The 27,440-nt window shown below is 40.4% G+C and overlaps 1 long non-coding RNA gene across 1 annotated transcript in view; it reads left to right on the top strand.

Moving 5' to 3' along the window:
• Positions 1-27,440, top strand: part of LOC141100224 (uncharacterized) — a 303,864-nt gene that overhangs the window by 95,236 nt on the left and 181,188 nt on the right. Inside the window, exons 2-3 of the long non-coding RNA XR_012234647.1 lie at positions 18,759-18,890; positions 20,339-20,522. This is a non-coding gene — a long non-coding RNA (uncharacterized lncRNA). The remainder of the gene's footprint in view (positions 1-18,758; positions 18,891-20,338; positions 20,523-27,440) is intronic.

Genomic DNA, 27,440 nt, shown 5'->3' with positions numbered 1-27,440 from the left:
TGGGAAGGGGCACCTGAGTTTCATCAGGGTCTGATTCTGCCTCAGTACACTGCGAGGACAATGTAGTGCTCTGAGTGAATGTACCAGCAGAAAAATCTAGCAGTGGCTGTGCATCAGTGCACTCCATGTCAGATTCATCTTGGACTGGGAAATTCACGACTTGACTTGCTAACACAGGCATGGTATGTGAAAAGAGCTCCATGGAGTAATCTGTAGTGTGGCCTGCCACATCCTTCACTTTTGGTAGGGGTGAAGGACAAAAGGAAAGGTGTTGTTCCTGAACAGGAGCCTCCACTGACGACTCAGTGCTTTTATTTTTTGAAATTTCAGAAGAGGAGGCGAGAGAGCTGGAGGCTGTGTCAGCAATGTCCTGAAGCTCTGGCTTTAAAAGTGGTTTACCTACTCCTAGAAAAGAGAGCCTTCAAGGCCTTGTGGAGCCAGACGATGACGCAGACTCAACACCTCCTGCCTTAGGTGCTATTGTGCTTTTGCCACTACCAATAGATGCAACTCCACCACCACCACCATCAGGACCAGCTGGCAACCCCCACCCACTTCCATGGCGTCTTCCACCATACTTCCTCATTTTTGTGAAAATGTACCCAAAATACCACCAGCTATATGGTACTGTAAAATAAGCTAGAAGGTGTATCTACTATTGGTGAGAATTTGAATCTCACTATAGATTTGAGGACACAGAACTATTGTCTCAGGCCCAGTAGAGATTACACCTCAATGTAACAGGCTGAAATTGAATGGTGTATGACAAGGTGGAGGGTGTCTATAGGATTAGTGAGAATTTGAATCTCACTATGCATTTAAGGACGCTGAACTATTGTCTCAGGCCCAGGAGATATTACACCTCAATGTAACAGGCTGAAATTGCATGGTGTATGACAAGGTGGGGGGTGTCTATAGGATTGGTGAGATTTTGAATCTGACTATAGATTTGAGGACGCAGAACTATTGTCTCAGGCCCAGGAGAGATAACACCTCAATGTAAAAGGCTGAAATTGGATGGTGTATGAAAAGGTGGAGGTTGTCTATAGGATTGGTGAGAATTTGAATCTCACTATAGATTTGAGGACGCTGAACTATTGTCTCAGGCCCAGGAGAGATTACACCTCAATGTAAAAGGCTGAAATTGGATGATGTATGACAAGGTGGATGGTGTCTATAGGATTGGTGAGAATTTGAATCTCTCTATAGATTTGAGGACGCTGAACTATTGTCTCAGGCCCAGGAGAGATTAAACCTCAATGAAACAGGCTGAAATTGGATGGTGTATGACAAGGTGGAGGGTGTCTATAGGATTGGTGAGAATTTGAATCTCACTATAGATTTGAGAACGCAGAACTATTGTCTCAGGCCCAGGAGAGATTACACCTCAATGTAACAGGCTGAAATTGGATGGTGTATGACAAGGTGGAGGGTGTCTATAGGATTGGTGAGAATTTGAATCTCACTATAGATTTGAGGACGCTGAACTATTGTCTCAGGCCCAGGAGAGATTACACCTCAATGAAACAAGCTGAAATTGGATGGTGTATGACAAGGTGGAGGGTGTCTATAGGATTGTTGAGAATTTGAATCTCACTGTTGATTTGAGGACGCAGAACTATTGTCTCAGGCCCAGGAGAGATTACACCTCAATGTAACAGGCGGCTGAAATTGGATGGTGTATGACAAGGTGGAGGGTGTCTATAGAATTGGTGAGATTTTTAATCTCACTATAGATCTGAGGACGCTGAACTATTGTCTCAGGCCCAGGAGAGATTACACCTTAATGTAACAGGCTGAAATTGGATGGTGTATGACAAGGTGGAGGGTGTCTAAAGGATTGATGAGAATTTGAATCTCACTATAGATTTGAGGACGCTGAACTATTGTCTCAGGCCCAGGAGAGATTACACCTCAATGTAACAGGCTGAAATTGGATGGTGTATGACAAGGTGGGGGGTGTCTATAGGATTGGTGAGATTTTGAATCTGACTATAGATTTGAGGACGCAGAACTATTGTCTCAGGCCCAGGAGAGATAACACCTCAATGAAACAGGCTGAAATTGGATGGTGTTTGACTAGGTGGAGGGTGTCTATAGGATTTGTGAGATTTTGAATCTCACTATAGATTTGAGGACGCAGAACTATTGTCTCAGGCCCAGGAGAGATTACACCTCAATGTAACAGGCTGAAATTGGATGGTGTATGACAAGGTGGAGGGTGTCTATAGGATTGGTGACAATTTGAATCTCACTATAGATTTGAGGACGCTGAACTATTGTCTCAGGCCCAAGAGAGATTACACCTCAATGAAACAAGCTGAAATTGGATGGTGTATGACAAGGTGGAGGGTGTCTATAGGATTGTTGAGAATTTGAATCTCACTGTTGATTTGAGGACGCAGAACTATTGTCTCAGGCCAAGGAGAGATTACACCTCAATGTAACAGGCGGCTGAAATTGGATGGTGTATGACAAGGTGGAGGGTGTCTATAGAATTGGTGAGATTTTTAATCTCACTATAGATCTGAGGACGCTTAACTATTGTCTCAGGCCCAGGAGAGATTACACCTCAATGTAACAGGCTGAAATTGGATGTTGTATGACAAGGTGGAGGGTGTCTAAAGGATTGATGAGAATTTGAATCTCACTATAGATTTGAGGACGCTGAACTATTGTCTCAGACCCAGGAGAGATTACACCTCAATGTAACAGGCTGAAATTGGATGGTGTATGACAAGGTGGAGGGTGTCTATAGGATTTGTGAGAATTTTAATTTTACTATAGACTTGAGGACGCTGAACTATTGTCTCAGGCCCAGGAGAGATTACACCTCAATGTAACAGGCTGAAATTGGATGGTGAATGACAAGGTGGAGGGTGTTTATAGTATTGGTGAGAATTCATATCTCACTGTAAATTTGAGGATGCATAACTATTGTCTCAGGCCCAGGAGAGATTACACCTCAGTGTAACAGGCTGAAATTGGATGGTGTATGACAAGGTGGAGAGTGTATATAGTATTGGTGAGAATTTCGATCTCACTAGAGATTTTAGGAGGCTGACATTGATGCTCTCAGTCCAAGTATGGACGCAGGCAGCCTAATAAGCAGGACTGCTGAACGCACAAAAGGGTGGAAAAATGACCACTGTGCAGAAAAAGGGAAGTATTTTTGCCTTTAAAAAAGCAGTTTGCACAGCAGTGTGCAAACAGCAATGCAGCTATCAGGGAGCCTTATAAGGCAGCCTAATAACCAACAGAGCTGATGCACAAAAATAGAGCCTCCAATGTCACTGCACACAAAGTGTTTAGTTGTAAGTGGAAATCGCTAACAGCAGAAGCAGTTTTTTGGTTCTTCTTCCCGGCCTAATGCTCTCCCTTATTCTGAATCAGCAGCAGCAACCTCTCCCTAATGCTAATATCCGTAGAAGTAAGATGGCGGTCGCTGTTCACGCCCTTTTATAACCCCTGTGACGCCACACAAAGCCAGCCAATCACTTGCATGCCCTTCTCAAAGATGGTGGTGACCGATGCCTATGTCATCGCGTTGCCCACAGTGTGCGTCCTCCATCATTGGCTGAAAAAGTGCGCTGGAGGCATCTTTTGAAACGCGACTTTGGCGCTCTGGTCGCCGACCTTGTGGCCGTCCTCATGTTATGGTTGGGTTTTGTTTCATGAAACCCAACTTCAGCGAAAGTCGCCGACTTTTGAATATGACCGACCCGTTTCGCTCAACTCTAGTCACAGCTCCTATTCCTTCGGTGTCTGCTGCTGTAACATTAGCTTCACAAACAGCCTCTGGGACCGGACCCTGGACATGCGCTCCGAACTTGAGGAAGGGCTCTGCTCTGACCCTAGTCCTTAGTTTAGTACGGAACGTAAGGAGAAGAGAACTATCTTCCTTCTGAAGAATCAGGCTTTCTATTCCTCTTTCCCTTGAAAGCAGCTCCAGGTCAATGAAGTCTGCTGCAGCACCTCCTTCACTCCATCCCTCTCAGGGGATCTTCTCTCACAGACTGACCTAGTCCTAATATTCTCCCACTCTCTTGTGCAGTCTAAGCTCCACCCACCTCCCAGCACTCTTCGTGTTCCAAGCAGGGAGCCGCCAAAGGTGCTTTGCTACACTACTGTGCTTGTGTGGGATGCAGGTGTTGGAGGCTGGTCAGGTGTTCCATCTTACCTGGAGAGTGGGATACTACACCTCAGGAGGAGGTGCAGTACCTCTGTGGTGACTGAACTCTCAGGGGCGCCACATATGTACCAAGTGTTATGCTATGGACAAGCTGGCAAGTAAACAAGCAACAGAAATACCTAATTTGATGAGCTATATAAAATAAAAAATGGATGGGAAAATTAACAGAAGATGGATGACAATCTTTGAATAGTCATCTTGTGACAAGTTTCTAAGCCAGTGTAGTTTTCTCCCTGTACAATGCTTGAACAAAAGGATCTAGCATGATACACTACAATGTAAGTTGTGTACAAGAGTGTGTTCCTCAGGATACATTGAAGACAAGGGAAAGAAAACAGACTAATACACAGTTCATTCACAGCAATTATTTTACTTAGTTACATTATGTGGATAACACAACAGACATTCAACAGGGAGGCTGAGTACCTATTACTGTATACTTTCTATAAATTTACCTGCTGGTGACCCTGTGTAAACCGGCTGCCTGTTACCTGCTAACAAGCCTAAGAACTGGAGCAATCATATGAGTGTAACATGCGAACTTGCCCGAGGTACAGCACAACAGTTTACAATGGATTGCCTCTATCCCTCAATCAAATCTCCCCCTCCCATCCCGAGGTGACTTCAAAGAAGATATAAGAAAAGTTCATCCTCAACTATACCAAGAATAACTTAACCATTAACCAACTTCCCACACTAATTAGCCGTAAACAAAGTCTCTCAAAGTTGAACAATTATCCTGGACTATAATTTTTCTCAAACTGTTTGCTGAAACAAAAAGAAGTTCTAGTCTTGTCTCAAGGAAGGTGTGTGTCTTGTCGATTCGAATTCTCAGCTAAGAAAAAACAAGGAAATGTGTCAGCAAATCTGGAAGTTTCTAACTCTGGTTTTGGAAATAAATGTTGCCTGAAACAATCAATATGCCTATCTATCTTACTACATGACCTATCTCAGACTTGAGTCTTTGATGACAGAATGTAATGAGGTGCGTGCACAATTACCCACTGCGTCAGTGTAGTGGACCTTAGTTTTCTTACTGACCCAGGTCTTTCTTACTGACCTGGATTTGATTCTCAACAAACAATCTGTGTATATGGATGGATGCATGATCCCTCCAGCAGGTGAATGGTACTGTTGATGACTGTGCCTTAACTCCTCAGTGGTGACCTTTCACACAAGATCCTGGCCTTTTCTGTCTCTCAGCCGCGTTCCTGGCAGAAATTTCCAAATGTCTGGACAGATTCTGATCACAGACAAGATCATTTCCATTCTGCCACTGCTCTGGTTTTGATGGAATACTTGCATGAGAGGAAAATGTTGGATTCCCTTAGGGCACGTCCTCTCCATGTTCTCAATAACTGAAGACTGCCTTTAAGATGGCCTTATTTCCTCCTGTGTTTCACATTACCTCAGATTGTAGCTCCACCTCTGACATTCTGTATGCATCTACTGCAGTCTTTTAGTAATGCTTAGTAATGCTTAAGTAACACTGACATTTTGTGACTGAATAACAACATTACTGCAGATGATCAAACCTATTTACGACAGGTACAGTATTATGCTGATGTGGGCAAAGGTATGCACATGTTAACCACCTTGGTGAGTCAACACACATCTCACAATAGCAATGCAGAGTATTTCAAATAGCTCAATGATCCTTCAAGAAGAAGTAATTATCAGGGATAGTGATGAGCAAACCCGTGGAAGTTTGGGTTCAGCATATTCTGCTGAACTTGAGTTAAAAGTTCCAGAGATTTTTTTTTTTATAAAAATGAGTAAACCAGGGAATGTGTGGGAGAGCATTTACTCAAAGAAAATGTTTTTCTTCCTGTGTGTTTTTTTTTTCAATTAACTTACTGGGTTGGTAATGAAGGTGTCTGATAGATGTCTCTCCATTACTAGCCTCTGGGCTTGATGTCAGCTGACATTTCAAAGCTGACATCAACACCATAAACTATTACTCCACTTTGCCAACGTACCAGGGCAAATGGGAATAGCTACGGCCAAGCACCAAAATTGGTACATTTAATGGATGCACTGTTTCTGGGGTGGCTGGCAGGGCCGGACTGGGACAAAAAAGCAGCCCTTTCTATGGTATTGGCTCACTACAATACCCAGAAAGGTTATCAAAATTAGGTCTATTTACTCTAGAAAAGAGAAGACTTAGGGGAGACCTAATATATATGTACAAGTATATCAGAGGGCAATACAGAGATCTCTCCAATGAACTGTTTGTACCAAGGACTGTGACAAGAACAAGGGGGCATTCTCTTCGTTTGGAGGAAAGACAATTTCTGCACCAGCATAGAAGAGGGTTCTTCACGGTAAGAGCAGTGAGGCTCTGGAATTCTCTTCCTGAGGAAGTGGTGATGGCCAACTCACCGAATGAATTTAAGAAAGGAATGGATGCTTTTCTTGTGAGTAACAGTATAGAAGGTAACAAATAGCATAATATTACAGGTAGATGGTTGACCCAGCTTAGGGGAAGGGATTTTTTTCCCTATGGAGAAAATTGGCTTCTACGCTGTGGGTTTTTTGCCTTCCCCAGGATCAACAATGCAGAACAGCTGCACTTAAAAATAGGCTGAACTAGATGGACATAAGGTCTTCCTTCAGCCTTCAAACTATGTTACTATGTTACTATGACTCTTGTTCATATTTTTGGGAAATTAAATAAAATATGCAGTTCTTTGCATACTTTAACTTGCCTTTATTTTTGACAAATGTGGTTGGGGATGTATACATTGATATTGATAAACATATTTTCCATTTATCTCATAGTACCCTCATAAAGGTTTTCTTACATCTGCAATATTGTACTAATTCTGGACTGCCATTAAAACTGTTGAAAGTTTCTATCCATTTGAGTGCCAAGTTTTTGTTAAATACTTAATTGGTTTGGGACCCTGCCTGATCACCTGCTCCAAATATGAAGAATAAAAAAATTGTAGTTCAGAGGCAGTAGAAAAAGGGTCCAGCTCTTCTTGAGTGTGTCTCTGATCATTCGCATTAAGGGTTTGCTTACACTAGCATATAAAAATAGGTCCCATTCTCTTTCAGAAGAATGAGACAACTTCTTTCTCACTTGTCATCTTTGTACTACATTGTTCTCCAGTTTCCTATCTTACAGAATTGCAATATATTCCTAAAAATCAGATGCCATACTGATGGTCCATCTGGCATGCAATTTCTTTTTCACACCCATCCAGGTTTCAGAGTGGAATTGCAATTTTTTACCTCTCATGCTTAATACAGCTGAGAAAAAATATGCAGATCTGCACTACCTGATTAACTTTGATATATTTATATATATATATATATATATATATATATATATATATATACACACAGTATATATATAATATATATATATACTCAGTAGCATATGAAGTACCAACCAAAAAAAGGTATATATAACAAGCTAGTTGGAAATTTACCATGAACGCATAATAAAACTAATCTACCTTATTTCAACAATTAAAAAGAAACCGAATGTTTCTTTTTAATTGGTGAAATAAAGTAGATTAGTTTTATGCGTTTATGGTAAATTAGCAACTAGCTTGTTATATATATATATATATATATTACTTCTCACCCCCCAATGTGGTGGTCCTTTTTTGTCTCCTTCCTCACTCTCGGGTCCTCTACCAGAGGCTTGGGAGTTTGAAGGTTCTGTGCACGATCTTAGTTGTTCCCAGCATTGCGCTTTTCTGGACAGAGAGTTTAGATGTTGCTCCTTGGATCTGTTGTAGCCATTATTCCAATTTTGGGGTCACTGCTCGAAGTGCTCCTATGATCACTGGAATCACTGTTGCCTTCACCTTTCACATCTTCTCCAGTTCTCCTTTGAGGCCCTGGTAATTGTGCAGCTTCCCATATTCCTTCTTTCTGATGTTGCTGTCACTTGGCACTGCCACATCTATTATCATTGCTCTCTTCTGATCCTTGTCTACTATCACAATGTCTGGTTGGTTAGCCAACATCTGCTTATCCATCTGGATATTGAAGTCCCACAAGATTTTAGCACTATCATTCTTCACCACTTTTTCTGGGATCTCCCACCTGGACTTAGGGGGACTTAGCCCATTTGCTGTGCAGATGTTCCTTTATACAATTCCCGCTACTTGGTTGTGGCATTCAGTATATGCTGTTCCAGCTGGCATTTTGCATCCTGCCGCTATGTGTTTGATGGTTTATGAGGTTTCTTTGCATAGTTTGCACCTTGGGTCTTGTCTTGCATGGTAGATTCCTGCTTCTATGGATCTGGTACTTAGTGCTTGCTCTTGTGCTGCTATGATTAGTGCCACTGTGCTGTCTCTGGAGTCCAGTTTTCTCCACCCATTGGTAGGATTTCTCCATGTCAGCCACCTACATTACCTGTCAAGGGTACATCCCATGCAGTGGCTTGTCTTGCCATGGTGATTTATGTTCCTGTTCTTTCTTTCAGATATGTTGTTATTGTTGCCTTAGGCTTTCTCTCAGCATCTCATCTTTTGGTGCCATTTTTTGATGTATTACTGGATACTCCTTGTTTTATCCATGATGGTGGCTTGGATGCTTATCAAGCCTCAATCACACTCCTTTCTATTGGTATACAATCTTTGGGTGTTAGACTTAGAGTAGAGACCTCTATGCATTATGAGGAGCTTCTGAGTCTTCACAACTGCAGCTTCCATCTTTTTTTTGGCCAGCACACAATGCCATCAGGGTATCTGATAACTGGCAGGGCATATGTATTGATGGTGTTGAATTTATTCATCCCATTGAGCTGGCTTTTCAGGATCTGTCTTACCCTTTGATGGTATTTGGATGTTGCTGCTTTCCTTGCCTCCTCATCATGGTTGCCATGTCCCTGTGGGATGCCGAGGTACTTATAGCATGTCTGTACATCTGCTATGTGCCCTGCTGGTAATTCAACTCCATCAGTCTTGACAACTTTGCCTCTCATTATTACCAACCGGCCACACTTCTCCGGTCCAAAGGACATCCCGATGTCTTCACTGTAGATCCTTGTCAGGTGGATCAGTGAATTGATGTCTAATTCGTTTTTCACATACAGCTTGATGTCATCCATGTAGAGGAGGTGGCTGAAGGTGCTTCCACTCTTGAACTTTTATCCATAGCCAGACTCTGTAATTTTCTGACTGAGGGGGTTCAAGTCTATGCAGAACAGCAATGGGGACAGTACATCACCATGGTATATGCCACATTTGATGGTCACTTGTGCTAGTTGTCTTGAGTTCACTTCCAAGGTTGTTCTCCATAGCCCCATTGTGTTTCTGAGGAAGGTTATTAATTTCCTGTTGGCACTGTAGAGAGCCAAGTTATCAAAGATCCATGTGTGTGGCATTGAGTCATAGGCTTTCCTGTAGTTAATCCAGGCTGTGCTAAGATTGGTCTGTCTGGATCTTGAGTCTACTAGGAACTGGTGCTTAGAGCCTCTGGTTTTGGTCCCAATGACTTTCTGAGCTTGATTCATGTACTGGTTCATATGGTTCTGTAGCTTGGTGGCTATGATGCCTGACAGAAGTTTCCATGTTGTTGTAAGGCAGGTTATTTGGCGGTAGTTGGATGGGACTGTTCCTTTGTAAAGATCCTTCATGATTATCACTGTTATTCCTTGTGTTAGCCAAGCTGGGTTGTGACCTGCTTCACAAGAAAGAACAGTACTGATCATGAAGGATCCTCACAAAGAAACATGGAATATATAAATATATATATATATAATCTTCTTAACTTGAATGTCCTGGACGTCAGAGAGGGTTCATGTTCTTAAAGCCCAGGAAACCTCTTCTGCCTGAACTCTGAGCACCTGAGTATCAGTGCCCACAGACCACTGTTTGAGCTCTATTGATAGACTATGAGCCCGTGCATCCATTTATGCACCTTTTTTCAGAAGTCATGGGGTTCTCATGAATTGGTCCACAACAGGTCTGCATCACATGCGTTAGGGAAACCATATCTGTAGAGGTGAGCAACTAAATTCAGGTGGAATTGAATTCTACTCAGATTTTATAAACATCTGCCAAAAAGCCAATCCTTAAAAAAAGATAGTCTATCAAACATTCAGTGTACAAATAAATCACACTATTTGTGGGTGTCCTGTCAGGTTCTGCAAGACAGCATGAACCAGCAACACGAGACCTTCTTGAGCTTATCCCCATTTTCTGTAGGCATTTACATTTCCTTGTTTTTGATAATTGCAGCATCTTGAAGATCAGTTCTCACAGTGAGGACAAGCCCATCATGCACCATGGGCTTACTCTATTTTGAATACATTGCATTTATTAGCAATGAAGTGTGTGATATTTTCCTACTGCTTTATCTATGGTACCTAAGAAAGTTTATGATCCCAAAGTATTGACAAATATGTCCATTTTTTATCTTCATTTATAACAGGTCTGCATTTTGCAAACTTCTCCTAGGGGGGGACCTTGTTCCTCAGATTAAATTATTTAGCATTTTTCTTTCAATCTGGTCAGACACAGCTTACAGGAAATCCCATATGCACAATCACTTCATATCTAAGCAATCAATAGGAGGTAAAGCAAGAGAATTGAAGTTTTAAAGCTTTCGTGTGTTAAGAAACGCGGTGGAGTTGAAAATTTGATCTGGCTGGTATATCTAGCTTTCAGTCCGTAGGAAAAATTGACATGTTTGAAAGAACTGGAGAAACCAATTAAGTAAAACATAGGAGGTAAGGAATAAAAATCTTTAACAAAAAATAGGAAAAATAAAGGCTGGTTTGCTGAAGAAAGGATTCAAAATATTCTATTTTGAAATCGAATTGAAGACGTTTCAATAATGTCTAGAGAGCAGTAATATTGTGTTTGTCCTTAAGACTGTCATTTGTGGTGAAAAGGAGAAGATAAAAGAACTGTCACTACACATGATAAACATTTCCAAGGACACCTAGCATAGAAGTCATTCTTTTTTCTAATTCATAATGTCTGTCATCAAATGGGAAAAACACACAATAGCTCCACCTAAACAGTTACAATATGTCCTTGTTTAGTCGTATATAGTAGACATGCATTTTTCATTATTACTTTTTCAAATAATGAAGACTCAAGTCATTATGATGCACATCAAATATTATCATTGTCCTGACAATAAAGAAAGGAATTATTTTATTCTATTATCTACTCAGGAAAAGTATCAAGAAACTTGAGGTTGCATTATGAGATCGAAAAAAACCTCAATGCTATCTGCCATGACTCAGATACCTTTGTTAAGATTTTTTTGACGTGTATTATCTTTCAGTCCTCCTTTTCCTTCTAATTACAAACTTACCCGGTTGGATGTGTAAAGAATGTGAAATCTCATTTTACTTTTGTTCTTCTTGTATTGCTTTGAAATATAATTGGCATAAGTTGACATGATCTGTGGAATAAAATAAGAGAAATTATGCACGGTTATGTCCTACAAATGCAGTACTAGTGTCAAGGTGATACAAGGAACTAAGTTGAGTAAGTTATAGGAATGTAGGTTCATGATTAGTGATGAGCGAACTTTATAACATGTTACCTGAGCATGCTCGGGTGTTATCTGAATTTCTTGGGTGTGCACGCATAATATGTTCAAGTCTCTCCTCTTGTATGTTTTGTATCTGTAAGGCTAGTTTCACGTTAGCGTTTACGGCCGCAGCGTCGAGCTGTGCCCGGCCACCACTAAGCCCCGCCCCTGCCGCGCCTCCGCCAGTAGCTCCGCCTGCGGACGCATGACGCTGCATGCGTCCTGCGTCCCCTATCTTTAGCACTGGGGATGCAGGCCGTGCGCAGTATGCGTTTGGAGGCGCATGCGTCCTTTTGACGCTGTGCATAGCGCACCAAATTGCAACCTGTTGCGTTTGGCGCTGGTCGGCGCAGCGTCAAAAGGATGCATGCGCCGCCAAACGCATACTGCGCACGGCCTGCGTCCCCAGTGCTAAAGATAGGGGACACAGGACGCATGCAGCGTCATGCGTCCGTAGGCAGAGCTACCGGCGGAGGCGCGGCAGGGGCGGGGCTTAGCGGCGGCCATGCGCAGCCCGACGCTGCGGCCGTAAACGCTAATGTGAAACTAGGCATTAGACAGCCGCGCACGCAACACATGCTGTTTGGTGAGTTTTTACCATTACTGCCATTAAATAACCTTTTTTCCATTTGTCATGCTGGACTTCAGAGGCTGAGGAAGATAATGCATTCTGATAATTCAGACTTGGGCATCCAGTGAGCCTTTACAAATCTCAAGCTTAAACATTTATATAGGGAACTTAGCCCCTATAAAATTCATACCAGCAGAATTCCTTTGGTGTTTTAGTGGTGGAAAAACTGACTTATATTTAATATGCAAATGATTTGGTGTTCCCATGGTATAGCCAAAGAATTCATAATATACTATCTATACCCTACAATTTGCATACTGAGCATTTTCACTGATTTTGATTGACAAACCTCGCTTGTCCAGGGCAAGCACTGTATTAATTCACTTTAAATTCCTGCTCATGCACACTGGCACACAAGGAGCACAGTGGTACACACATATTATCTATGCACTCTCTCGCTGATCTCTGACTCTTCTACAAAGTCGCTTAGGTGCTTTGTCTCTGAAAGTATGTGGGTAGTGAGCAGTGGCCCCAGACTAGAGCCAGAGTTCAGAGCGAACCCACACACACACACCCTGGGTTTCCATATGCTCTAACAGTGTATGAGCACCAATGGGCTCCTCTACCGTCAGTGGGCATATGCAGAAACATGAAATGGGTTCATGTGACACTCCTCCTTGGCAAGAGAAAGCTGTCAATTATGATCAGGGAAAGTGGAAAGAGGGAAAAATATAGTCTGAATGGAGCAGAGGACCAGACTATGGGCTGTAGCAGTTGGTCAGATGAGTGGCAGGTTGTGTATTAATTTATTGTTTTTACCAACCTACGGTTAAAGCACCACTCCATACTTATTTTTCAGCATTGGAATGGTGCTTTAATTTTTTCAACCTGAAGCCTGGTTTCACCTTCCTGACCAGGCCAATTCTTACAATTCTGATCACTGTCACTTTATGAGGTCATAACTCTGGAACAATTCACTGGATCCCACCTATTCTGAGAATATTTTGTCATGACATATTGTACTTCATGATAGTGGTAAAAAAAAATTTAATATGACTTGCATCTATTTGTGAAGCAAATTGAAATTTGTTGACAATTTTGAAAATGTATCAATTGTCAAACTTTTAATTTTTATGCTCTTAAATCTTAGAATCAAGTTGCACAAAATTGTTAATAAATAACATTTCCCACATGTCGACTTTACATCAGCACAATTTTTGAAAAATATTTTTTTTTGTTAGGAAGTTATAAGGGTAAACTTTGACTAGTGGTTTATAATTTTTACAACAAAATTTGCAAAGCCATTTGTTAGGTGAGGGGATTCTACTGCTGTGCGGGATAGGTCTCTTGCCTTATCTGCCTCTGCAGTCTCTCATTCAGGCCTGGCCACTGGGATTGCTGTTTAGAGCAGACATCGGTCCCAGCATCTTGCACTGCTTCACAGTGTCCATGTGGTTAGTGCTGGCTCTCCAGCTAAGTCTATGTTAACCAGTGGTATACAGAGGGAGCCCTACCCTCTGGAGTTTATGTCCAGAAATCATCTTACTGAGCATGTCCGTGATGTGGCGCCCTCTCATATGCGCTCAGACGCTGACTGCTCTGGTGATGCTGCAGCTCTGTATTGGCCCATGGGTGACGCCCTGTCTGACTGGGCATGAGTTTTTGGGGTGGAGAATAGCGCATTTAAGGCTTCCAGCGGTGCACGTGAACATGCTAGCATCATTTGTGTTTTGGTGTGTGTGGGTGGATACTCTTCCGCTCTGTCTGTATGCTTTTGAGTGGTTAGCACTGGTCAGCTTTAGATAGGTAGTGTAGATTTTTCATTTTTTGCTTGACTTTGCACCTGTCTTCGCCACGTGTGCGTTTAGCACGGGTCGCTTGCGGGGCAAACTCAACCCACGTGCTTATTTTCTGCAAGTTTAACAGGGTATTGCATACGTCTCATTTTTCAGTGCCACTCGGTGGTTCGCTGAGCTTATTACTCTGCATCCCGTTCGCGCTGTGTGGTTTTAACGCAGCGTGTTTGCTAGTTTTTTATGCATCATTTGTTTACACTAGCAGCAGATTATTATCTCTGCAAGGAGGACCCCGGGTTGTGATTGCACTTTATAATTTATTTCAATTTAGTGCAATCCGTCAACCCTAACACCATTTTTTTTAGGAACCACCTCACATGTGAAGTGATTTTAAGGGGCTTATATGACAGAAAATAACCAAAACTGACACCACTCAAAAACTGCCCCCCTCAAGGTACTAAAAACCACATTCAGGAAGTTTATTTATCCTTCAGTTTCTTCACAGGAATTAATAGAATTTAGAAGGAAAAAAGAAACATTTAACAATCTATTACAAAACTTTTCCTTTAGACCTATTTTTTTGCTTTCTCAAGCATAGCAGGAGAAAATGGACCATACTATTTATTGTGCAATTTCATTTGTGCATGCCGATACCCCAAATGTGGGGGAAAACCACTGTTTGGGCGCAAAGCAGGACTAGGAAGGGAAAGAGCATCATTTCACTTTCTGAATGTAAAATGTGCTGGCATAAACAGCGAATGCCATGTCATGTTTGGAGAGGTCCTGATGTGACTAAACAGTCAAAACTCCCAAGTTACCCCATTTTGGACACTAGATCCCTTAAGGAACTTATCTAGATGTGTATTGAGGACCTAGAACCCACAGGTGCTTCACAGAAGCTTATAATGTAGAGCCGTGGAAAAAAACAGTGCCTAAGCAGTATAAACCCCCCACAAGTGACACTATTTTAGAAACTAGACCCCTTTGGAACTTATATAGATGTGTATTGAGTACCTTGAGCCCCCAAGTGCTTCACAGAAGTTTATGACATTAAGTCGTGAAAATAAAAAAAAATCACATTTTTCCCACAAATAATTTTTAATGTCCAAATTTTGTATTTTCTCAAGGGTAATTGAAGAAAATGAACACCAAAAATTTGTTGTACAATTTCTCCTGAGTTCACCAATACCCCATATGTGGACGAAAACTGCTTTTAAGGCACACTGCAAAGCTCAGATAGAAAGTAGTGCCATATTACAGAGCAGATTTTGCTGCACTTGTTTGAGAGTGCCATTTTTTATTGGCATAGCTCCTGCCAGAACAGCAGAACCCTTCATAAGTGACTCCATTTTACAAACTAAACTTTTCAATTAATTCATCTAGGGGTGCAGTGATCATATTGACTCCACAGGTTTGTCACAGAATTTTATACCATTGGGCAATGAAGAAAATATAAGTTACAACTTTACCACCAAGATGGTGTGTTAGCCACAAGTTTTACATTTTCATACTGGGAAATGGGTAAAAATGGTACCAATATTTCTGATTAATGTAGAAATATCCCATATGTGGATGTACAGTAATGCAAGCCATATGGAGAGACTCAGGAGGGACAAAGAGCTATTTGCCTCCTGGAGCACAGATTTTAATAGAATAGTTTGCGGATTCCATATAAAGAGCCCCTAAGTGCTAGAAAAGTAGACTAAACCCTCAAGGGACCCCATTTTGGAAATTATAACCGTTTAGGAATTTATCTACAAATGTAGTGATGATTTTGACTTAATGGGTGTTTTACAGAAACAAGCAGTAGTGGATGTTACTGAGTGAAAATTGAAAAACTGCCGTTGTGGTGACCAGTTGTCACGAGTGTGTCAGAGGCTGCAGTCATGCAAATAAAGTCCGTGGAGCCTCATTTAAGAGTCTCAAACATGTGCATGTTCGTATTTTCCAGGGAGCAATGCACCTAGCATTTCACTGTGATTGAGCGCCTTTGCCGGCTGCCGCAGTGTTTTCTTTGACTGGTCTCCCTGAGGTCAGTGATGGTTTCGTGATGTTGGTCTACTAGGCATTGTTCCCACCTAGCCAGAATCCTACTCCACACTGATGAGGGGCAACACCCCGAAACAGCTGTCTGTGGATGGATACCTGGCCTTGGTATTTCCCTTGTCACATCTGTAAACTCGTAAAGAGCTGGATATTGACTTAAAGGGCCACTTAACATGGTGGTAATGGTGATTTCCAAAAGGAGCCACCCCCTGGCTGTGTCCTTCCCTGGAGGAAGATCTGGCTAGTCCTGTGTTTGAGACTCTTAAATGAGGCTCCACGGACTTTATTTGCATATTCGTATTTCCCAGGGAGCATTGCACCTAGGATTTCACTGATTGAGTGCCTTTGCCGGCTGCCACAGTGTTTTCTTTGTCTGGTCTCCCTGAGGTCAGTGATTGTTTCGAGAGGCTGCAGACAGTCGCACTGCATCTAGCGGCAGAAGGTCTCTTATTTTGTCCTTGCAGACACCTTCTTAACCCTTCTGACTCTTTGACCCAGTGGAAACCTTTCTCCTGCTCTAATTGACACACATGGACCTGTGTGTTTATAGACTCCCAGCCTGCTGCTGGTATTTGCTGGTGATATTTTCATTTCCCCTAGTTGAGGCTTATAGCTATAGTAGTCAGCTATCTTCCTCTTTGGTGCTGCTGGAGTCTACTGAAGATAAGGGTTTCCCTTGTGCATCAATGCTAGATGTCTTTAGTGATAGTGGGGATTGACTAGTGCACACCCCATCATTCCCTAAGTAGGGCTTATCGGCAGGGTCAGACAGGGATTAGGTTCCTGATCGGTGACAAGTGTAGGTGACTTTAGATCTGATTAGGGGTCTCCACTCCCCCCTTCCCTAGTGTTAGGCTCCGTTCAACTCATCCCTTCATGTTGCAATTAGTCTTTTCTACACTGCATGACACCAGTACACTGTAATGACCAGTACTTTGCAGTCACCAGTACATTATGACCAGCTCATGCTTCTGGAGACATGCACCCGTAAGTTAGGTGGGCTCTCATCACGACAGAAATACCAAACATGTGGGTACTAAATGTGGTTTAGGCACACTGTAGCTCAGAAAGGAGGGGGATTTGGGATTGGAGAATTTTCTGAATTTCTTTAGGAGGGTGAGAAGTCCTTTTGCTTTTTCAGAGCCTTTGTGCTACCAGCAACTTGTAAGCCCCCTATATTTCCATTAACAGATGACCGACCTGAGTGGGGACTTTCTTTCTTTGTGGATTGATTTAAAGCTTTTATTTGGAACATTTAACATAATGTTTGGGATCACATTTATCCGACACTCTATGCTGAACACTTATTTTGTGGTTTCCATCTAAATCTCTGAGTGTCGTCACAGAGAAAACCCCTGAGGGATCCATTCACTATAATGAGGCAGCAGACTTACTCTGGACTCCGTCTGGACTCTGTTCAGATAGCAGGTCAGATAGCATCTACAGTGCCTCCATCTCCCTCATTATAGGGAATCTTCCACCGGGGGTTCTGTCTGAATCACGTATTTCAGAGATTTACACGGAAACCCCAGTGCAAGCGCTCAGCGCAGGAAAAATGTCGCTCAGCATTACTGAGATCTTTGGGAGGCATAATGAAAACATCAGCAACAGGTGAAGAATTGGTTTTATTTATTTTTTACGCCATTCCTCATATGGTCTAAGTGAAAAGGTGACTTTATTCTTTAGGTCGGTGCAATTACAGGGATTCCAGATTTATATAGAGTTTTTATGTTTGGCTGCTGTCACATATTAAAATGCACGTTTTATTGCAAAAACTAGTTTTTGCATCAAAATATTTAGACCACTATAATTTTTCCATACTTCAGCTGAAGTCATGTGAGGGCTTGGTTTTTTTCAGGACAAGTTGATGTTTTTATTGGCACCGTTTTTGAGCACATGACGTTTTTTGATCGCTTTCTATTCCAATTTTTGGGAGACAGAATGAACAAAAACCAGCAATTCAGGAATTGTTTTTTGTTTTTTTATACCCTTCTGCGTGTGATAAAATTAATAATACTTCTTTATTCTTCGGGTCAGTACGATTACATCGATACCCACTTTATATTTTTTGGATGTTTTGGCGCTTTTACACAATGAAACTATTTTATAGGAAAAATAATTATTTTGCAGTGCTTTTTTCTGAGAGCTATAACTTTTTTATTTTTCTGCTGATGGAGCAGTATGGCAGCTTGTTTTTTTGCAAGACAAGATGACTTTTCAGCGATATCACTTTTATTTACATTTGTTTGTTTGATCGCAATTTATTGCATTTTTTGTTCATCGGTATGATGATAAAGCATTGTTTTTGCTTCGTTTTTTATTTTTTTACAGTGTTCACTCAAAGGGTTAACTAGTGTGACAGTTTTATTGAGCAGATCATTACGGACGCAACAATACTAAATATGTGTACTTTTATTATTTATTTTTTTAATTACATAAATAAATAAATTTATTGAAAACTTATTTGTTTCTTTATTTGTTCTTTATTTGGGGATTTTGTAAAAAAAAAAATTTTTTTACAAATATTCAAATATTTTATAAAGATATTTTTACAAAGCAAATTTTCCTGAAAAAAATGTGAGTAATCTTATTGAAACTGTGTTATTTTCTGACTTTACAAGCTGTGCCTTGATTTCAGAAACCTACTTGGTCTTGGAAGCCTGGGTATAAAGTGAAGATACCCAAAGAGAACAATACTAGAAGATGGAAGTGGCTCATGAATGAGAGAACTCGAGGGTGAGTTTAGGCAGCTGAACACGTCAGTATCAAGGTGAGCATTATTTATTTTTATTTTGTAGCACATGATGTTTTTTAACCTCTAGAGTCTAGAATGACCCAAGAGCATAATAGCAAACATTCAATGGAATATATTTAATAGAATTTTCATGCCAAATTCAAGTAATTTGCAGAATTTGATACAGTAATTGATGTCAAAAGGAGCCCCGACAAAGTACTGAGTGCATTTACTGAATATACATTTCAGTAGGCCAATATTTCGGATTTTAAAATCAGTTTTTCAAGCTGGTGTTATAAAATATTCTAATTTTGTGAGATGTACCTGTATCTATAATATAGTGGGAAAAATAAGTATTTGATACACTGCCGATTTTGCAAGTTTTCCCACTTTCAAAGAATGGAGCGGTCTGTAATTTTTATCATAGGTAAACTTTAACTGTGAGAGTCAGAATCTAACAATAAAAAAAACAAAAAAATCAAATTGTACGATTTTTTTAATAAAAAGCATTTTAGTGCATGAAATAAGTGTTTGATCACCTACTAAAGAGCAAGAATTCTGGCTCTCACAGACCGGTTAGTTTTTCTTTAAGAAGCCCTCCTACACTGCACTCATTACCTGTATTATTTGTACCTGTTTTAACTCGTTACCTGTATAAAAGACACCTGTCCACACACTCCAACCTCTCAACCATGGTCAAGACCAAAAAGCAGTATAAGGACACCAGTTACAAAATTGTGGACCTACACAAGGCTGGGATGGGCTACAGGACATATTGATGAGAGTGCAAAATCTTTTGGCATAATTATTAGAAAATAGAAGAAACACAACATGACTGTCAATCTTCCTCGGTCTGGGGCTCCATGCAAGATCTCTCCTAGTGGGGTAAGGCTGTTTCTGAGAAAGGTCAGGAATATGCACAGAACTACATGGAAGGACCAAGTCAATGACATTAAGAGAGCTGGGACCACAGTCTCAAACATTATAATTAGTAACACACTATGCCGCCTTGGATTAAAATCCTGCAGGGCACTCAAGATCTCCCAGCTCATGCCAGCACATGTCCAGGCCCATTTGAAGTTCACAATTGACCATCTGAATGATTCAGAGGAGGCACTGGAGAAGGTCTTGTGTTCAGATAAGGCCAAAATAGCACTTTTTGCTATCAACTCCACTCACCATTTTTGAAGGAAGGATGAGTACAACCCCAAGAACACTGTCCCAACTGTGAAGCATTGTGGAGGAAACATCACACTTTGGGGGTGCTTTACTGCTAATGGGACAGAACAATTGCACTGTATTGAAGGGAGGATGGATGGGGCCATGTATCGCAAGATTTTAGGCAACAACTTCCTTCACTGAGAAAGATAAAATACAAGGGAGAAAATAGCTCAACATGCAGTTATAGTTCTTCTTAACCTGACAGTACTAACCTGATTTATGAGTTAAAAAGCATTTTTAAATCCTTTGTATACTTGCTGTAGATTTACAGATCATAAAATCAAAAATCATGAAGATTGGAATTATTTGAGGATGCCTCCCGTGTTGCTGTGTATGGAAGACATCAAATCTCAGCAATTTATTCAAACATGTGGTTTTTATTCTACGAGTTGCAACGTGTCAAGTACTCCTCTGTCAGGAAAATGACCACAACTATTGTTACATGCAGTAAGTGTGAACACCATCTTATAACTTGGGATGTGTTTGAGTTTAGAATTAGCCAATCACATGTAAACTCATGATAAATAGTAGTCAGCACACAGCTGCCATCCTTTAAAGTGATTCTGATAACCCCATATAAAGTTTTGCTGTTCTAGTAGGAATTTCTTTACATTTTCGTAGTTGCATTTTATATCAAAGGTCATGGTCTATAACCAAGAAAAGGAATCTCATTGTTGAAAATTATAAGTAAGTAGACGGGTACAACATTTTTTCAAACGCACTAGATATACTGTGGAACATTGTAAAATCCGGGAACAAGAAGTGGCTTAAATTTGGCATAACAGTGACATTAGAAAGAAAGGAGCTGCAGGAATCTAAGTCAAATACTGGTCATGTGTTGCATGTAATAACAATGTCCCATATTCTACCCTGCTTGTGGGGTAATTTTGCAAAACTGAATTCTTTTTCTAACAAAGAAAAACATCCAAGTTCTGTTTTAAATAACCTACATGAAGTCTTCAAAAGCATGTGGTAAAATGTGTTAGGGTCAGATGAGACCAAGCTTAAACTATTTGTGGCCATAAATCAAAAAGGTATGGTTGCGCAAAATTGACAAGGTGAATTACCAAAAGAACACCATAACAGCAAAGCATTGTGGCGGAAGCATTATGCAATCAGTTGGTATTCGGTAGTTGGTATTGAAGCTTTAGTACAGGTGATGGAATTATGAGCAGTTCCAAATGTCAGTCAATTTTGCAACACAATCTTCAAATCACCTCTTGTTCTCACAGGATCTTTTGCTCACACACTTAAAGCGTTCAGTACAGTACAGGGGTATGTGCATTCTTCTTTACCTGTTACCTGCTCTTTTTATTGCTACCCTCAGCATTATATGGTCTTTCAAGCCCACTTGCTATTTGTTGTATGATGATTCATGGCATACATTGTTGTACTTATTGTCTTATACCCAGCAATTTTTGTATATGTATATACCTCATATTACTTATTGTTAAATAACTATATTAATTTATTTTCAGTACATTGATGAAGGTCATAAGACCGAAACGTCACTGACTGTATGTACTGTATTCCATTAAATATCACTTTTTGCATTTGAAAACCCACGTGTGTGTGCCAAGTTTATGTCATACTTATTGTGAACATGTCCTTTGTTTAAACTGTTTCAGCAAAACTTGCAATGATTCTTAAGATGATTGAAACAATTTGACAGGTTGAAAATTATATAAGTGTTCTAAGGTATAATATCTCGTGCCTTTCAAGCAGTGTATTTTGCTTATACTGTATTGAGAAAACTTCATTGTACAAATGAAGAACAATAGAACAAAAGGAAAGTACGTATGATCAGCATGAATAAAAGCAATATGTATTCCCTACTTCTAAAATAGACAAAAAACCCGTGTCACCTACTCTATTTTTATACAGCTTAAGCACAGTAACTAACTTCTTGATGTTGAATACTTCTGGACCTAAATATTCTCATTTCCAGTTCAGTGTGTCTACAGTATAAAAACAACCCTACCACACTTTGCAAAGTTCAATACTTTCAGGCTTTAAATATTTTATTTTGAGTTTCCATTTATATTTCAAATTGATAAATGTTCATTTTCATTTAATTCAAAAGTTATTCACAGGAATATAAAAAGTTATACATTTTGGCCAGAAAAAAAAGAATAAAAATATAATGAGGCAATGGAGATGAAAGTAAGTGGGTGATATAATTCAAGAGAGTGTAATAGGCACATCAGCAGGGGTAAGCAGAACTAGTTTGTCCTGCCAGGATATTGCCTTAGCTAAGATTTTTTATTTCCCTTAAATATAGTTATAGCTCAACAACTGAACTCTAAAACTCTTAATATTATCCCTTAACATTTTTTAATATTGAATAGATATAAGGGGTAAATTAATTCAATATGAATCAAATCTTATGAAGTTCATTTGGCCTTAAAAATGTAAACAATTTACTATTCAATTCATACAAATGTCGAAAAAAAAATGCCAGCTGCCATATTACACTTTGCAGCAGTTTGTAAAAGCCACAGAAGGCTCACATGTGGCTGCATAGGATATGCATAGGACCATGACCATTCAGAACACTGGAGTGTTGTATAAAACATCAAGACTCCAATATTGCTGAAGTTCTGGCTTCTTCAGGATCCCCATGTGAAGGACCAGGCCCCAAAACTGCATTATTTCAATTGCGTCTACAGGAGACCAGTTAGAAAATGATGAATCAGGAATTTGCGACAAAAATTTATGAGCATATAAATTAGTTTGGCTCACCATGAGGTCAACAAAATCCTCAGAGAAAAAGACTTTGAAAAAGTTTAGTTGTGTGAGGCCAGTGGTGTCAAACTTGATTTCTGATTCTGCCACAAAATCAGGAATTGGTGGTTCATAATTTTCAGGGGGCGAGGTCCACATTGGGTCTGTAATGGGGTGCGCTGGTTCATCTTCTGGAATGGTGGGCGCTGCTTCCTCCTCTGTCCTGGAACATCTGCAAAGTGGTTCATCAGGACCAGAGAACTAAGATGAGGAGGAGGAAGAGGAAGAGGACAACGAATCTGAAAAGTAAAGAAATGTGGGATCCTCTCCCTCACTATCAGTGTCAGAGGCAAGGAAAGCTTTTGCCTCCCCCACTGAATAGCATTGCTGGGATGAACGGGACAGGTGGGATGATATTTTATGAATATGGTGATTCTGTCAGCAATTTATTTTTAACTGTTTATGTATGTAAGGGGGGGATAGTGCTTGTTACAAACTTGTCTGAAAATAAAAAGCTAAAAGAAAAAAAGAACCAGGGAGAAAATAATGTCTGTGAAAAGAAAAGTGTAAAACTGGAGGCACAAGATCTGATGAGTGAGCTGCGTCACTTATCAAAGTTCAGCGGCTGCTGGACGTGAGCACTGGGTAACGCAATGGGAATGAGAAAGAAAAAGAAAAAACAGCAGGCACGAGCTCTGATGAGTGAAATGCATCACCAATCAATGCTCGGCGGCTGCTAAGTGTGCACACTGAGGCAGCACAAAGGGAGGTGGAGGGGGTAGAAAGAGGGGGAAAGGGAAGGGAGAGAATGGAGCACGATTCTAGGCTTAGACCTCAGTGTTTCATGCAATCTGATTGGCTGAAGCACTGAGAAACACTGTGAATGGCTGTTCAGAATTATGGGTGCGTTAAGGCAGCGACACCCCCCCAGGATGATGGTACCATCTACCCACAGGTAAGATGGCACCAGAAGTTTAATGCGATCACCGCGACTTCAGTCTCAGTGTCGCATTAAATATATGACATAATGATCCGTTCATTGTCAGACAGGCCCAGGTCACATAGACAGATCATTACGTCTAATGTCAGAAAGGGATTAAAGGCCAAAGTGAACAACTCAAACCAAGCTCAATTTTTGTGCTTTTTCTTTGTATTTTTGCATTCTGTGCGAGCCGGGGTGTGTCCTCCCTCTTCTAAGCTGAAAATTGTGTATAAAGGTTTTCCCAGACTGATGTTCACTGGTTGGGACCCAGTCCTCTTTTCTGCCCATATTCACACATTGAGGTCAACTCTGACACATGGTAAGGTTTTTAATATTAGACAGTGTAGATCTGTCCCAATCAGAGTCACCTTGTTGACGGTGGGATGGCTTTTATGCTATTTTTAATCTAAGACAGTATTACTAAGATATCTGAGTTATTTAAATGCACTTTTGCTTTTTATTTAGTTACAGCAGCTTTTTGTCAAGTATCAGTAGCTAACTGTACCCGGAAACAACCATAGACTTCTAGTCATCTGATTTTGTAGCAACTGCATTCAAACCTAATTAAGTTGCTGGTGATGCATTCATTGCCATGCCATTTATTAGCTTCCTTTGCCTTTAAAGAAATAATTGTGTTTGCCAAGCCTCAGTGGAACATAGTGGGCCACCTTTGTTTCTTGATTAATGGGGTGCATGTTTTGTGTAATCACTTGTAAAAGAATGTCTCTCCTGTAATTGATGAAAAAGTGCTCCAGATGTGGAGCAGTAATTTTTGAGAGAGACAGGTCTTTTCTGGCCCACAGAGGGAGCAAGGACAGTTGGTGAAGCCTCCATAGAGTAGGGCTAAGACTGGTTCCAAAACCAGAGGGCTTTTATAAAATTCTTCTTACACCTCATTCACATCTGCCACATTACCTCATTCCCAATATACCGTATTTTACAGACTGTAAGACACACCGGACGATAAAACGCACCCAGGTTTTATAGGTGGAAAATAGGGAAAAAAATATTTGACGCAAAAAATGTGGTAAAATATTTAATAACATGAATAACATACTATTATATGTGGTGCTATTACATATAATAGTATGTTATTATGTTGGAAGCTATGGGTAGAAAATGGTGCTGCGGGACCAGTGTGGTGTCTGTAAAGTACTATATGAAGATGCTGGAGGGTCAGTATAAGATTAAACATAGTCAGCATGGGTTTGTAACTAATAAGTCATGTCAGACTAACTTAATTTCCTTCTATGACAGAATCACTGACTGGGTGGATCAGGGAAATGCTGTAGATATAGTATATCTTGACTTCAGTAAAGCGTTTGACAAAGTATCTCACACAATCCTCTTTGAAAAAATGATTAAACTAGAACTACCGCATGTTTCATAATACCTATAACTACCATTAGGGGTCATTTTGACCCCCATTCAAAAGTACTGACTCTGGAGTAAAAATAACTTTTTTGTTGCCAACATATTAAAGAACATTTATTTTAACTTAGTAGGAACAGTGTTAAGATCAAGTACAGCACGCATTTTCCTTTTACATGGTCATAGCATGCGGTGTCCAACAGTTAACACAAACAGTACTTTCTTACACTTTCCCAGTGCATTTTCCACAATCTGGTTTGTCACAGCTTGTGCAAGTTTTAGTTGTTTTGCTTTTGTTGCATCTTCCAACTCCACATTTTCGACGCTTGCGGATTTCTTGTCCTTTAGTTTGTGGTTCAGACATTGCGGATGATGGGCCACTTCTTCTGACTCATTTTCAGATAAATTCTGAAGACATTTCAAAATTTCATCACTTGTCAGACCCCTCTGCTTACTCATGTTTCAAATATACGTCGCAAAAAGGGACTTGTAAGATCGCAGAAGTAATAAAACGACACTGTACAAACATGCAGAGTTGTAGCTTCAACTGTAATGTTTGCTACTGAAGTGTAGACAGAAATCACTACAAGAGACATGGATCAAACATGTTCAGACAAGTTTAGACAAAACAAAATGCTGAATCATCCCTGATATGCAAAGATACAATTACACTCTACAACTAGGGAGAAACACTGTGATTTTCTGTACTCTGTAATATTAGGTGACTTGCCTACTACTACTTTTATGTATGGGGTCAAATTGACCCCTTCAGTACTTATAGGTATGAATTGTAAAATCCGGGCCCCTGAAAAAGTTACAATTCATTTGTGTGTCCTAAAATATACACTATCATGAATAAATAAAAGTCACAAAAAGTCAGAACTCATTTGTTAAAATTTTAGAAATTATAGGAAAAAGAAATAGCAAAAGGGTCAAAATGACCCCTCCGGTAGTTCTAGTGTTAAGTATGGAATGGACAAGGCAACTGGCTTCATGATTGGACCCAAAAAGTGGTTGTAAATGGTTGCACATCCAGTTGGAAGAATGTCTCAAGTGGGGTACCACAGGGCTCTGTCCTGGGCCCTGTATTGTTCAACATCTTTATCAATGATTTAGATGAAGGAATTGAGGGTAAACTGATTAAGTTTGCTTATGACACAAAGCTAGGTGGGATAGCTAATACTGGAGAAGATATAAATAAACTGGAGCAGTGGGCAGCAACTAACAGATTGAAGTCCGCACAAAAGAAAACAGAATGCGGCACAGCCCCTGTGTACTCCATGATAACAAGTACTGCACAAAGGTGACTACTGAGAGACACCTACAGTGCCTTGTGAAAGTATTCGGTCCCCTGGAAATTTTCAACCTTTTCCCACATATCATGCTTCAAACATAAAGATACCAAATGTAAATTTTTGGTGAAAAATCTACAACAAGTGGAACACAATTGTGAAGATGAACAAAGTTTATTGGTTATTTTAAATTTTTGTGGAAATTCAAAAACTGAAAAGTGGGGCGTGCAATATTATTTAACTTAATACTTTGTTGCGACCACTTTTGCTTTGATTACAGCTGCAAGTCGCTTGGGGTATGTCTCTATCAGTTTTGTACATTGAGAGACTGAAATTCTTGCCCATTCTTCCTTGGCAAACAGCTCCAGCTCAAAGAGGTTTTATGGAGATCATTTGTGAACAGCAGTTTTCAGCTTTTTCCACAGATTCTCGACTGGATTCAGGTCTGGACTTTGACTTGGCCATTCTAACACCTGGATACGCAAAGCAAGAAGTTCTGGTTATAACGAAACTCCAAAAAGAAACAGAATCCTGCACCCAGAGGCCAACACAGTAACAATCAGCAGAGATGTATTGATTGATGAAAACTCTGTACAGCTCAAATTCCATGAAGTTACACCAGTTATTCAACCTAAGAAGCGAGAACAAGAATCTCAGTCACCAATGCCGAAAAAGAAAACACTGAAGTGTGGATAAGCTCTGAAGCGACCCAGGAAGACACAGAAGAACCAAGTAAACATCCAGTCAGGAGATCACATAGGCCAAACAAAGGTATCCCAGCTAGACGCCTTTCTTATATGGTCAGAACACTTCCTGAACCAGAGCAACAGTCATGCCAAGAGATGCAAAAACAGCCTGTCCACGAGAAGCAGAAGTGGATAAATGCCGCAAATGAAGAGATGGGAGTCCCTTCACCAACTCCAGACATGGGAGCTTACTGAGCTACCACAAGGAAAAATAGCTATCGAATGTTAGTGGGTCTTCAACAACAAACAT

Source organism: Dendrobates tinctorius, unplaced genomic scaffold, assembly GCF_039654945.1.
Source record: "Dendrobates tinctorius isolate UK_male_01 unplaced genomic scaffold, ASM3965494v1 ptg000103l, whole genome shotgun sequence".
In the NCBI taxonomy this organism is placed as follows: Eukaryota; Metazoa; Chordata; class Amphibia; order Anura; family Dendrobatidae; genus Dendrobates; species Dendrobates tinctorius.
This window is presented reverse-complemented; position numbering and strand designations above follow the sequence as displayed.